At 33.6% G+C, this 15,109-nt stretch overlaps 1 long non-coding RNA gene and 1 pseudogene across 1 annotated transcript; one reads left to right on the forward strand and one right to left on the reverse strand.

Annotated features, from left to right (window-relative positions):
* Positions 1 to 1,640: 1,640 nt before the first annotated feature.
* LOC132642540 (nudix hydrolase 2-like) lies at positions 1,641 to 6,614 on the reverse strand (annotated as a pseudogene).
* Positions 6,615 to 12,821: 6,207 nt separating this feature from the next.
* LOC132642539 (uncharacterized) lies at positions 12,822 to 14,898 on the forward strand. The gene is made up of 3 exons (XR_009583224.1): positions 12,822 to 13,544; positions 14,038 to 14,086; positions 14,809 to 14,898. It is a non-coding gene; the product is annotated as an uncharacterized LOC132642539 (long non-coding RNA).
* Positions 14,899 to 15,109: the final 211 nt, after the last annotated feature.

Below are 15,109 nucleotides of genomic sequence, written 5' to 3' on the forward strand. Positions count from 1 at the left end.
TTGAAAATATAAAGGATAAAATAGACATTGCATAAGATAAGGGGGGGGAAGAATGTCTATTGTTTAGTTGGGGGGGGGGGGGGGGGGGGTTGATTTTTAAAGCAAAGTTGGGGAGGGGAAATGATTTTCACCCAAATTTTTGTTGGAGGAAAGTGTTGAATGTATGAAAAATTACTCCCGGTGTCCCAATTTATGTTATACACTTTCATTTTTAGTCTGTTCAAAAAAGAATGATACATTTCTATATTTAGAAATAATTTAACTTAAAACTTTTTCTTTTACCCTTAATGAAATGATTTACAGCCACACGAATATCTATGACTTGTTTTAGACAATAAATTTCAAAATTCTTCCTTTCTTTCTTGAACTCCGGGCCTAGTCAAACTATATCACATAAATTGTGATGGAGGGAGTAATAACATAAGAAAATAAGTAGTATAACGACTTCATATTTTAACAAATACATCAACAAACGATGACATATAGTTTTTTTTCTTCTAGTTCCTTATACATTAGGTATGAGTTATTACTTTTGAACATGAAATCATATTCCTTTTGTACATAACTATTTAAAAATCTATTTTCTACATAATAACATGATTATATTTATTTTACTAAATCTAAGAATGATATGATAAAAGAAATCAAATTTCATTATACCTTGGTAACTTTAAGTTGTCCGAGATTTCAATCAAGGTTTTAATAGTTTTGAGAGGAAATAATAGAATAAACGTTTAATTGAAAGATTACTATTGGCAATCAAACCTTATATCACATAAATTGGCATTTTGTAAAAAACTTTATTTAAAATAATCAAAGTAATCTCATAATCTCTCATATAAATGTTTGCTCAAGTTTTTATAATTAAGAGCATTTATCCCGAACTTTAAGTAGAGGGTAAAGTTGTCCTATTTTAAATAGTTCAAGAGCAAATTGGTCTATTTTCCTTTGTTTTGAAGTAACCATTAGCAGGAAGGATATTTTTGAGGTATTTGACTAGTTGATGGGCATTTTCTAGCTAATTGACTAACGACGTGATATTTTTAAGCTAAAAATGTAACACGGGGTAAAAGCAAAATATTCGAATAATTCAAGAGTATTTTTGGGACTTTTCTCTTTTAAAAAAATGAAAAAGAACTTTCGTGCCTAGGGCTAACGCCGGGCATGATAAATAGAACATTCTACTCCATATAAATCGTCTTTTTAAAACATTGATTTAGGCAATTTAGCACTAAATTCTTGTTATTACTATACTCAACGATTTTTCTATTTTCCCTCAAAGCAAATAAACATGGCCTTTTTCTGCAAAGACAATCTTAGGGACTTATCGAGAACTTCTTCATTTGTAACAAGAATTACAAAGAGAGAAGATTAAACAAGACCAAAAAATGGTAGTTTGCTTGGTGGTCACATTATTTCTCGTGAAGTTGAACTCGACTATAGTAGCCTCTTAATCTGATTCTCCTGAACAAAGAATATCTATTATACAAAAGATTAAGCAAACTCCTGTCTAGAATAGTATACGCTAGTTCGGACGAATTTAGTAATTTCTTTTTAAAATCATGTATTGTATTAGGGAATTTATTGAATATATACAAATATTAATTACGAACCCAATAACTAACACGAATTACTCAATGACAAATTCGGAACTCATAGACTTCAAATTCTGGTTCAGTCACTGTATTACCTCAGGTTACTTTGCATCCTTAATTTTCAGGTAATGTAAATTGTTCTTGGTTGAAGTACAAATAACTCCTCTTATCAGAAAATCCAGAAGTCACAAGCACATTAGAGAATCCACTGTATTTGTTGGCCTTTTTTGCTAAGCAAATCTCTGCTATTTTATTGAACATCTCATGCTTCTTTACAAAAGGCTGATTTGCATATTCCTTCATAGGCATCCACTGCAAGTATTAAAGACGAACAAACTATTCAATGAGAAGTCTTTTTTGGCATAAATAAAACTTAAATCTAGTTTAATAATAATCAAACTAAAAGCCAATCATATTGAATTTCACCTACAAAATCTCCCTAGCTACTGGAAAAATACTAAAACTAATTAATCTTTTAAGGAAAATTCGAGGGTTAATTTCACTAATGGTCACTAAACTTTACTTATGTATCAGTAGAGTCATAAAACTAATTTTTGTCTCACTAAAGTCACTAGACTTTACGGTGTTGTATTATTAAAGCCACAATGTTTTTTTTGATCTCATTAAAGTCATTGAACTATGCGTTAATTACTCAGAAGTACAATTCACCGAAAAAAAATCAAATTTCTTGTACCAAAAAATGACATGGCAGTGATTATTTAAATTTCTTTTTTAAAATCAAAATTTTAAAAGGTTGAGCTGCATATTCCTCCATAGGCTACCACTGCGATTATTAAATAGTAATAAAACTATTCAATTAGAAATCTTTCATGGCATAAATATAACTAACACTAATTAATCTTTTATATCGTATCAAGGATTAAACTAAGTAAAATTCAGTCATAATTAGTAATGAGAAATGACAGTACACACCTGTGCTCCCTCAATTTCAGAATCTTGCTTCTGGATCTTATAAGAGAGCGGTTTTAGCATGCAAACAAAGAATAAATCCGACTTCCCGAAGAATGATTTATGGCTTTGCCTGTAGTAATACAAATAAAATTGAGTGTCTGTGTAAATAATTAAGTTTAGAAAAGGAAATGGCACAAGAAATAATTATGGAATCCTATCCCTAGTGCTCTATAGTACTAGATCCTTCAAAAACCTTCATATATTAAAGGGGCAATTACCTTTTTGTCCAAAAATAATAGCGGGAAAATGTATATATGTTTTATATATAAAGTAAAAATATGCATATAATATACATAATTACATTATTTGTGTATATATTAGCTGGCATGAGTAATTAACTTCGGCCGACAGGAATGAAAAATTCCCCTTCTTAGGCATAGGAGATTACCTGAATGCAAGTAGATCTACAAATTCTGCTCTGATCTGAAAAAACATAATATGAAGACAAAAAGAATTAAATAAAAAATAAATGATTTATAAAATGAAATAATAGTTAGAAATATAATTAGCTTAGTATGAAGCTCTAGTATTGAACTTACTCCCGTTTCTTCGTTTACTTCTCTTACAGCAGCATCACATATATCTTCCCCCTGTTGTTTGGAAGAATTAGATTTGGTGAGTTTTTTTTTTTTTTTTTTGGTGAGACAATTTTGTTGCAATTAAAAAAAAAAAAAAAAAAAGACAATAGGAAAGAGTATTCAAAATCGAAGTGAATCCCATTTTATCCCCTTAACATTTAAGGGTTGGGAAATGATACCCCCCTCACATATTGAAGGGGAACGATAACCCCCCCCCCCCCCCCCCCAATCCAATATTTTCCGTTGAGAATAAATAATTAATTTCAAAAAATAATAAAAAGTCACTAAACTAGCCATTGAAACGAGATTTAATCTTTGTTAAATCTTACCTATATTTTTCTCTATATGTCCAAGTTTTGAATCTTTCGTCTATATATATATTAACAATTAAAATTAAAACACAAAATTTGGTGGACTGGAAACCAAGAGAAGATAATTCAATTGCTTATGTAAAATAGTGCTAAGTAGTAATTATTAAATTTATCAATATATCTTACGACAAGTAACAAGAGAAAGTTTCTATTTATATTTTGGACAAATTCAAAATCACGACTAAAATCATATATGATATTATTTTGATTAAACGTAAGATACTAAATGAAAAAAAAATATTATAGTAAGAAAAACATAATGAGAAAGGGGTTAGAGAAGAGTGTGTGTTTCATTATGAATTAAATCTAAAGATTAAATCAAATAATATTTAACATTTAATTTGTTTCCTTTAATTTCACAGAAATATCGTTAATTTGAGTATATTATATTGAAAATTAGATGATACTTGACATTTTGTTATGATACAATGCACTCAAACAAGCGACATCACAATGGAATCCGCGACTTTTGTAGGACAAAAAAAAAAAAAAACATAAGTAGGTTTCACGCACTAATTTAGTGCGTGAAAGAACCAAACTGCAAAAATAAAATGTTGGCCTTTCACGCACGAAATTAGTGCGTGAATGAGGCCACCAAAAAGTCCTGCTCTTTTGACCTTTTCAGCCAATGAATTTCAACTCCCATTTCTATTTTCTCACATCATTTGTCTTCCATTAGCTGCCCACCTGCCTTCTCTTCTTCTTAAGTTCTCATTGCACTGCATCGCATGGAGTCCGGAACCAAAATGCCCTCAAAAAAATCTCTTTGAACCAGAATACCCCAACAAAAAAAAAGTTACAAAACTACCTTTAGCGCAGTAAATTACTGCGCTAAAGCAGTTCACGGAGACGGAGCCGTTAACTGCTTTAGCGCAGTATTTTACTGCGTTATAGAAGCAAGATTTTTTTTCTATAACGCAGTAAAATACTGCGTTATAGAAACAGTACCAAAAAAAATATTGGCCAACTTTATTTTTTGCAACACTTAGTGTTTTCTTCCATACTTTGACCAACGATTAGTCGTGTGTCAAGACTCCGAAACGTCAATATTTTATATAGAACCTGATATTTTTTTCTGCGTACAATAATGTAGGCCCAATACATCAAGGATACGTAGACGTTCGGATCGTCATTAGGGGTTGAAAAGGTGCCCGAAGTAAGTTTTGTTTGAAAAAACTTAGTGTTTTTTCCATACTTTGACCAACAATTAGTCGTGTGTCAAGACTCTGAAACGTCAATATTTTTTATAGAGCCTGATATTTTTTTCTGCGTACAATAATGTAGGCCCAATACATTAAGGATACGTAGACGTTCAGATCGTCATTTTATGGGTTGAAAAGGTACCCGAAGTAAGTTTTGTTTGAAAACTTTAGGGTGTTTTATTTTTTAAGATTTTGATTTAAGCGTGTTATTTTTTAATCAAGACATAACTTTATTTTGAATATAAATATAATTCTAAAAAATATAGGGAGAAAAACTAGTTGTAAAGTCGTCAAACTTTAGATGGTCATAACTTTGCGCTCGGACGTCCGTTTTACGCGTTTGTTTTTTTGAACTTGCGTATTTTTTCGAGATCTATGCGGACAAATTTTTTAGAATTATATTTATATTCAAAATAAAGTTATGTCTTGATTAAAAAATAACACGCTTAAATCAAAATCTTAAAAAATAAAACATCCTAAAGTTTTCAAACAAAACTTACTTCGGGTACCTTTTCAACTCCTAAAATGACTATCCGAACGTCTACGTATCCTTAATGTATTGGGCCTACATTATTTTACTGCGTTATAGATTTTTTTTTTTCGGTACTGTTTCTATAACGCAATATTTTACTGCGTTATAGGAAAAAAAATTGCTTCTATAACGCAGTAAAATATTGCGCTAAAGCAGTTAACGGCTCCGTCTCCGTGAATTGCTTTAGCACAGTAAATTACTGCGCTAAAGGTAGTTTTGTAACTTTTTTTTTTATTGGGATATTTTGATTCAAAATGATTTTTTTGGGGGCATTTTGATTTCGGACTCCATGCGATGCAGTGCAATGAGAACTTAAGAAGAAGAGAAGGCAGGTGCGCAGCTAATGGAAGACAAATGATGTGAGAAAATAGAAATGGGAGTTGAAATTCATTGGCTAAAAAGGTCAAAAGAGCAGGACTTTTTGGTGGCCTCATTCACGCACGAATTTCGTGCGTGAAAGGCCAACATTTTATTTTTGCAGTTTGGTCCTTTCACGCACTAAATTAGTGTGTGAAACCTACTTATGTTTTTTTTTTTTTTTTTTTTTTGTATTAGTTTGGTTTAATTTTTTTTTTTTTTTGTCCTACAAAAATCGCGGTCTCCGTCACAATGTAATGATGATTACCTCATCAATAACCCCAGTAAGAAGTTTCCACACCCCTGTGCCCCTGAATGTCCCATTTCTTTCTTGGACCAATAATACCTGTGCAAAAATGACATAAGTCACGTATATTGTAGTGACGGCAAAATCTGTTAAACAACTTTAAAAATAAAACACATTAAATAATACTAGTTTTTTTTATAACTTAAAAAAAAAAAATTTAAAACTTGTGATCTTAAAAATGTTATGAAATTTTTTTGGGTAATAAAAGTATACCATTGATGGTATATAAAATGAAATTATTAAAAAAAAAAAAAAGGTATCAATTATTTGCAAAACATGTTAATAAGAAAAAAATGTTATATAAAATGAAACAGATGTGTACCTCTCCGTTATCATTGATGACAAGAGTCCCAACACCAACTCTATGAGAAGCATTTGCCGGAATAGTATTAGGATTTTGAGGAATCCAGTACACCAACATCAAGTATGTTGGCTCTGCATGGTGATACCAAAATCCTTCCTGCATTATATTTCATGCAACAATAAAAAATAAGTACTAACACAAATCATCAATGTTTAATTAATACTCCTTTATTGGCCTTGTGAGTTGTGATCATCAGTTCATGAAACTTTATTTAGTTTTAGTTTTACGTACCTTGACTGCAGCGTTAACTAGGTTGGCATGTTCTATAGGCAATTTAATCCAAACAGCTGTCTTTCCCTGAAACAAAAAGTAGAACATATTGTTACTTTGACCAAAGACATAGAGCCTGTTTGGATGGGCTTATGCCTATAAGCTGTTTGCAGCTTATAAGCTAAAAAAAATAAGTTGGGGTAGTCTAACTTATTTTTTTTGGCTTATAAGCTGTTTTCAGCTTATAAGCTGCTTTAGATAAGCTAAGTTAAATGGGCCTAATTATTTTTTTGAGCTTATTTTAAGCACAAAATGACTTTAAGCTGGCTAGTCAAACACTCAAAAAAGCTGAAAACATCTTATAAGCAACTTATAAGTCAATCCAAACGGGCTCATATTTCTATTTCTACTATATTAGAAGAGTGGGTTTGGTGGTCAACCACCCACTCTTCTAATATAGTGAATTAATTAAAATAATTAAAAAAATAATTAAGGTGGGTCCACGTGAAGAATTAAGAGACAATTGAGAAAAAAAATTAAGGTGGGGTTCGCGTGAAGAAGTAGAAGACAATTGCAAAAAAAAGGACATCTAAATAATGATAATAAGTTCAGAAAATGGTAAAGGTATACTTAGAGAAAATTTAAAGAAGAGAAATTCTGGAAAAAAGAAATAACGATTTAAATTGAACACAAAAACTGCTAAAGAAGTCATAGAACCAAAAGATTTAAAACTTATACCTTTGTATAAGGATAAAAATGCACTAATTTTAGACACATGCGTCTCACACAAATAATGAGGAATAACATCAAAAAGACGAAATATAAGCGGTCAACAAACCTATACACATATTTTCTTAAAATAATGAAGTTGGTCTATACTTAAAAATTTAAGACTACAACAGCTATTAACACATGAAAGCGCTTTCTAGTGTTGTTGAGTAGCAAGACATGATGGCATGAAACTCGGTAGGAAAAGGTGTATTCCAAATCTTTCAATTGAAAAACCAAACCAGGAAAGTCATATATGGGAGAAGCGGACTAAGTAAAATAATTTATTGATATTTTCAATTAATTGAATTATAATATTTTTTATAATAAAAATTCCATAATTATATTACTAAAAGGTACTCTCTCTGTCCTATTTTATGTGACATAGTTTGACTAGGCACGAAGTTTAAAAAAGAAAGGAAAGATCTTTCAAACTTGTGGTATAAAACAAGTCACAGATAATTGTGTGGATTTAAATCATTTCATTAAAGGTAAAAGAGGAAGTTTCAAGTTAAATGGTTTCTAAACATACAAATATATCATTCTTTATTAGACAAACTAAAAAGAAAAGTGTGGTACTATTTTTTGTGTTGGGCTCATGCTAGCACGGGCTTTCATCATCTAGTCTGCATAATACTCTGTCCATTTTGTTGACGACAAGAATTAACAAAGACGGGAATAACAAGTACTCCCTCCGTTCACTTTTACTTGTCCATTTTTAACTAGGCGCACTCCTTAAGAAATATTAAATGAAGTCTATAATTTACCAATGTATCTATATTAATTGGTGCATATTTTTATTGGATTTGAAAAATAATTTGAAGTGAGTCTTTAATACAATGGGTAAAACAGGGAAAACAAATTTGTCTTGTCTTGATATGCTAAAAATGACAAGTAAAAGTAAAATTTATTTTTAGAATATTAGATAAGTAAAAGTGAACGGAGGGAGTATATATTGGAAACTAAAGATCCAAGTTTTTAGTTTTGTGGCATTCACTACGTTCAATTCCAACTACTTATATTTATACATTTGAAAAATTTACATCTTATACGTATAAATTGTACTCTTTCCGAGACCCTGTTTACTGAGCAAGAGTTTAAAAAAGGAAAGTAGATTTTTGAAACATATAATTTTATACATGCCATAATATTTGTGTGACTTTTAAAATTTGTGGTTTTAAAATTTCATAATATTTGTGTCGGTATAAAAGTTTGTTATCAAGTATATGTAAAATGAAAAGATTAGATTAAATTAATTTTCAAATTAGCAAGAATCATTTTTGTGAAGTGGACGAGAAAGAAAATAGAGTCACATAAATTGAATTAGAGGGCGTATTAAGTTCGTAGGCATTGCCAAAATGGACGTCAGAGTATGGTGACATATTTTGCATCCACTATTTTTAAATCTTAATCCAGGGGCGCATTTGTTACGATAATTATCGGTTCACGTTATCAAATTAGTAACTGATTAGTAGTGTAACTAGTTTGAAGGATACTTTTGTAAATAGCCACAGGGGCATAGTGGTAATTAGTTAGCATTTAATAGAGGCGGTTATAACCGTATACATGTATAAGTAATGGTGTAAGCTCATTACCAGATTATCAGTTCAATAATATCTGATCTCAATTTCTCAATTACTCTGTAATCTTAGCTTACGCAGTACAATTTCTCATGGTATCAGAGCGGGAATCGATCTAATCAGCGTGAGTCAATTTGTACCTAAGGTTCTTCGATCGCCATAGCTAAAAGCTCGGTGAAAGCTTGGAAAACGATCAACCATGGTAGAATTGCAAGTACGCAGATTGGAACCACACAAAATCCGCAAACACAAATTCCGCAACTAACACAAATTTCTCAGATCGATTACACACATCCATTGCACTTACAAGCTAGAGATACATCAGGTGTTGTTTTAATTGGATTGAAATTAACAGGACCTGAAAATTATACGTTATGGAGCCGATCAATAAAGCTTGCGTTATGGGGAAAAAACAAGCTAGGGTTTGTAGATGGAAGTTGCACCCGAAATATATACAAAGGAGAGTTGATTGGACAATGGGATTGATGTAATGCCATTGTGTTATCACGGATTAGCTGTACAGTTGCCCCAAAGTTAGTTTCTAGCATTGTGTTGGCTTCAAGTGCGAAAAAGGTATGGGATGAATTCAAAGAGAGATTCGACAAGTCAAACCTCACTCGGATCTATTAATTGATGCGAGAAATTGCCACATTGACTCAACGTATGGACACTGTCACTGTGTACTATTCGAAGATGAAGGATTGCTAGGATGAATTAGATCTATTAGCACCTTTACCACCAACATGTGGTACTGCAGAAATGGAAACTTACATTGAATTGTTAACTAATCAAAGGCTGTTACAATTCCTAATGGGCTTAAATGAAAGTCATAGTCATGTAAGGAGTGATATCCTACTTAGAACACCAGTGTTGACAATTAACCAAGCATATGCTATAGTAATGCAAGAGGAAAGTCAAAGAGTGTTAGGAGTAGTAGACAACAATAGAGACACCTTAAGCATGTATGCTGGTAGGAAGCAGTACCATAGTCAAGGGAATAGGCAGAAGAAATCTGGCGGTGTGTTTGTGCCTGGGGTTCCCTGCATACATTGTGGATATAAAAATCACCACTCAGTTGACTGTTATAAAGTAGTAGGTTATCCAGCAGACTTCAAAAGTAAAAAAAAAAAAGTCATAAGGAACAGAAGGAAGATCTTATGCTCACAATGTCCATAATGTTGATGATGCAAGAGGAGAGCCTAGTTTTGGACAGGGCAAAGGAGGTCATTTCTTGAATGAGGACTAGTACAAAGATTACATGAATATGAAAAATAAAAGGAAGGAGAACTATCAGTCTGCAGGAGACTCAACAGGTGAATACTATTCCAACATGGCAGGTATGACGGGTATATCAACCCTGTTATCAAAATTTGGAACTTGTGATTGGATAGTAGACAGTGGTGCATCCCATCATGTAACAACACTTAGAAGAATCTTAAGTGAACTTAAGGAGATAGAAAATCAAAGCCATAGTGGGGTGCAAGTTCCAACTGGAGAGACATGCAAGATAACACACACAGGGGAGACAATCATACTGAAGAATCATGTTATTAAAGATGTCCTATATGTGCTTGACTTTAAGTTTAACTTGCTTTCAGGCTCTAAGATAACAAACGAATTGTGCTGCTCAGTGAACTTTTACCCAAAATTTTGTGTATTTCAAGGACTCTACAATGGCAAGGTGATGGAGATTGGTAGAGAATCTGATGGCTTATATTGGTTGAGGCAAGAAGAAGCAGTAAGAGCAGGAGCAGTACTACAAGAACAAATAAATCCTTCAATTTGGCATTTCAGAATGGGGCATCCCTTCACAGAGGTTATGAAGCATATACCTTTTCTAGAATATAAGGTGAATAAGGAGACACAACATCAATGCACAGTGTGTCCACTAGCTAAACAAAGCAGACTTAGATTCCCTGTAAGCACAAGTAAGACAAATGCTATGTTTGATTTGATTCATGTGGATGTTTGGGGCCCTTTCAAGGTGCCAACCTATGATAGAAAGCTTTACTTTGTGACAATTGTAGATGACTTCAGTAGGTATACTTGGATATGTTTAATGCAGTCTAAATGTGAGGTCATTGTTGTATTAAAAGATTTTCTCTGTAGAATAAAGAACCAATATGATGCATCTGTTAAAATCCTGAGATCTGATAATGGAAGGGAATTCCTTAACTCTAGTTGTTCAGAACTGTTTGCTTCTCTTGGCATAATTCATCAAAGTAGTTTCCCCTACACTCCACAACAAAATGGTGTTGTGGAGAGAAAACATAGGCACATTTTGGAAGTAGCCAGGGCATTAAATTTCAAAGAGGGGTACCACACAAGTTTTGGGGTGGCTGTGTTAGGACAGCAGTCTACATGATCAATAAACTTCCTTCCACTATTTTAGAAGGAAAATCACCATATGAGGTATTGCAAAAAAGGGCTCCACTGTTTGATCACTTAAGGGTGTTTGGATGTATGTGCTTTGCCAGTGTATTGCCTAAAGGGACCAAGTTTGCTCCCATGGCAAGAAAGACTGTATTTTTAGGATACATAGAAACTCAAAAGGGTTATAAGTTGGATGATTTGGATACCAGGACATTTCTTGTAAGTCGAGATGTGAGCTTTAGGGAGGACATATTCCCTTTCAAAGGGGCAAAAGGAGAGATGGATGACATCTTTACTGAATCTCAGCTAACAGTCAATGAACCAATCATTCCATCTCCCGTACTCCCTCCAGATATGGAAGCTCAGCTGGAAGTAGAAGAGTTACAAGACTTCGGTGTGGATACTCAAGATCACACTCCCATTGACAACAATCAAGCACAGGTTGATGATATTCAAGAGGCAGTTGCCACTGCAGATCAACTGCCAAATGCAATGGTGCTTAATGAAGCAGATGATCCTGATCCACCTGTACAGGTGGTTGAACCAGAGGTGTTGCCAGCTGAACCATCTACCAGATCCAGGAGGAGCGTTAGGCCACCAATATGGATGCAAGACTATGTCACTACCAAAATAAATGCTGACCCTTCTGAATACCCTATTTCCAATTATATCACCTATTCTTCCCTTTCCACTACTTATCAGTCCTATATTACCTCCTTCTCAGCTACTATAGAACCAAAAACCTTCCAAGAAGCTTCACAAGATTCTAGGTGGATAGAAGCTATGCAATCAGAAATTTCAGCATTAGAGGATAATCACACCTGGGATATAGTTGATCTTCCAAAAGGGAAACAGGCCATAGGATCCAAGTGGGTTTACAAGATTAAGTATAAAGCTAATGAGGAGGTTGAAAGGTTTAAAGCAAGACTGGTGGCAAAGGGATACAACCAAAAAGAGGGCCTGGATTATCATGATACATTCTCACCTGTTGCAAAAATGGTGTCAGTCAGGCTTGTAATCAGTATTGCAGCTGCTCAAAACTGGGACATTTCACAAATGGATGTTAACAATGCTTTTTTACAAGGTGATTTGTTTGAAGATGTATACATGACCCTGCCTTAAGGATTCCATCCACAGGGGGAGAAAAGAGTTTGCAAATTGGTCAAGTCACTATATGGCCTTAAACAGGCATCCAGGCAGTGGAACATAAAGCTCACTAATGCATTGACAGATGCAGGTTATGTACAAAGTGCATATTGTTACATTCCGTATTTTTGGTCTAGAACAATTTAATCGTCCAATGTGAGAAAAATTACCCGAGCCCGGAGAATTCGATCATAATCAAGGATAAAAATCGAGAGCTCGGTGTACAAAGAGTTTGAAGTCCCGAAATGATTTAAGACGAAAAAGTGTGATGATGATGATTGGAAATAATATTTTATGTATACCAAAAGGGACAATGGACTAGTGTTATATTATACGATTATGATAAGGAGTATATAAGGTGTGTTAAAAGTGGTCAATTCAAGTGAAATGAATCAAGAAATTAATTATACCGGTAATTAGTTAAATTCAAGGGTTTAATTAATGGATTAGTGGAAGATAAGTGATATAATAGTGGACAATTATGGAGTCCACGTGGGACTACCAAAATCAGCCCCTTATGACTCACGTTTCATTGTATAAGTATGTGTTGGTGGTTGTTTAATAGCCAATCCTTCTTTTTCCTTATTAAATGAAGAGTATGTAGACCCCGCAACTATCTAAGTACTAGGAAACTTCAGAATTCATTACAGATGATTCATTTCAAATATGTACTAGCAAAAAAATAAAGTAAAATAATCAGCTAGCCTAGAGGCACCTTTCCACATGGCACCATTTAAAAAAAAAAACAAATGACTCATATGCATACATACGGATCTGGTGGCAATAGTGGGACATTCTCACAATTCATAAATGTTAAGGTGGGCCCCACACTCCAAATAAAGAAAAGAAAGAGAATTCCTTGAGTTGACACCTTGCAACGTTTGTTCTCCTAAACTGGCAGCAACATGCTATATTCTAGCAATACTTTCACTTTGGAATTCATACTTTTACCTAGATAATTTTGTTGAAGGCCAAAGAAACGTTCAGCAACATTCTTGATATATAGAGACATACGTATATTTCCTTCAACATTTCAAGAAAAGGGCAGCAGCGTGGTAGGGGAAATATTTCTCCTTCAACGGAGTAAAAATGTGAAAAATTATAAAAGGGTTATACCCACTTCGGTTTCCTCCGTGTGATAGCTTCGAAGTGAAGTAAGGTGAAAGAAGACTAATTATTGGTATATAAGGTAAAAATTCTCCTCTACTAGATATATTTAAATTCGTCCAGGTCATAATTAAATTGAGAGACGGGAACTACGAAATTAATTACGGGAAATCGGATAAATTGTTATTGTTATCATGTGGACTGTTTGGTGGTTGTTATAAATTGTTTGGTGTGCTGGAATATCGTGGGGTTGGTTGTGGTTGTTGTTGTTGTTGTTGTGCTTGTTGTTATACTATGTATATACGAAAATAAAGAAGTGTATACAAGTATCGGTATAGGAATGTAGATTGGGCTATTTTGGAGGTGATTTAAGAATGGATTTGATTCTATTTAGATATGTATTTATTGATATTGTTGTTGGTATGGTGATTGATATTTTGGCTAATTTGGAATCACGAGGATTATTGTGTTTTAGGGGAGATGCTGCCCAAATATCGTTAGATTTCTAAGTAATTAAGGATTTGGTTTGAAAGAATATCCTAATTTAATTATTGGCATATTTGGTATTATTGTAGATTGGTGAAGCCCAAGACCTAAGTTATGGTTAACTTGAAAAACGACAAGGTATGTAAAGCTAACCCTTCTTTCTTTTGGCATGATTCACATGAAACGAACAAACGACGAATGTATAAGTTCCTATACTTAGAGACGCTAGGATGGTTAATGTTCTTGGTTTCCATAAGCTGTTTCATATTATCTCGATATGTGTCTATGATTCCTGAAGTTCCATTTGACATAATTCATAACGACGTTCGAGGGATACTTGACATGACTGCCTTCGTTGATATTCAAGTGTTAGTTGATTCTGTCTATCCTATCGAGTCTCAGATGATGATTTGATTTGCTTATGGTTACTCACTACTCTACTCGTGCATGCTGTTATTATATCTTTCACCGAGTCCCGGGCCGAGTATGTTTTCATGTACAGTTTCACTGCATTGTTCACCGAGTCCCTCACTAGAGGGCCGGGTACGGTATATATATATATATATATATATATATATATATATATATATATATATATATATATGTGTGATTATGGCGCCAAGGATGGCATGTGATGACTTTATTCACCGAGTCCCATAATAGGCCGGGTATGATATATAATATTGATATGCATGATTTACATTTCATAAGCAAGTGTATTGGTATTTTGAATGTCATACTTGTCTCCTGTGATCTCTATTTCAGTCGTGATCCTCTTTATTGTATTTCATGATTTATATACTCAGTACATATCTCGTACTGACCCCCTTTCTTCGGGGGGCTGCGTTTCATGCCCGCAGGTACAGATACTCGATTTGGTGATCCTCCAGCTTAGGATTTCCACTCAGCGGTCTTGGAGAGCTCCATTGTTCCGGAGCCTAGACTTTTTGTACAGATCTTTTGATGTATATATATATATATATATATATATATATATATATATATATATATATATGTTTATCCAGGGGTACGGCGGGGCCCTGTCCCGTCATATTTCACTATCGATACTCTTAGAGGTCTGTAGACATACGTGCGGGTTGTGTATAATTTTTGTTCGGCTGTGCCTATACGATGTGCTATGGATATGTTCGTCTGTAGTGG

The sequence above is a fragment of the Lycium barbarum genome, chromosome 5 (assembly GCF_019175385.1).
Source record: "Lycium barbarum isolate Lr01 chromosome 5, ASM1917538v2, whole genome shotgun sequence".
Lineage (NCBI taxonomy): Eukaryota > Viridiplantae > Streptophyta > Magnoliopsida > Solanales > Solanaceae > Lycium > Lycium barbarum.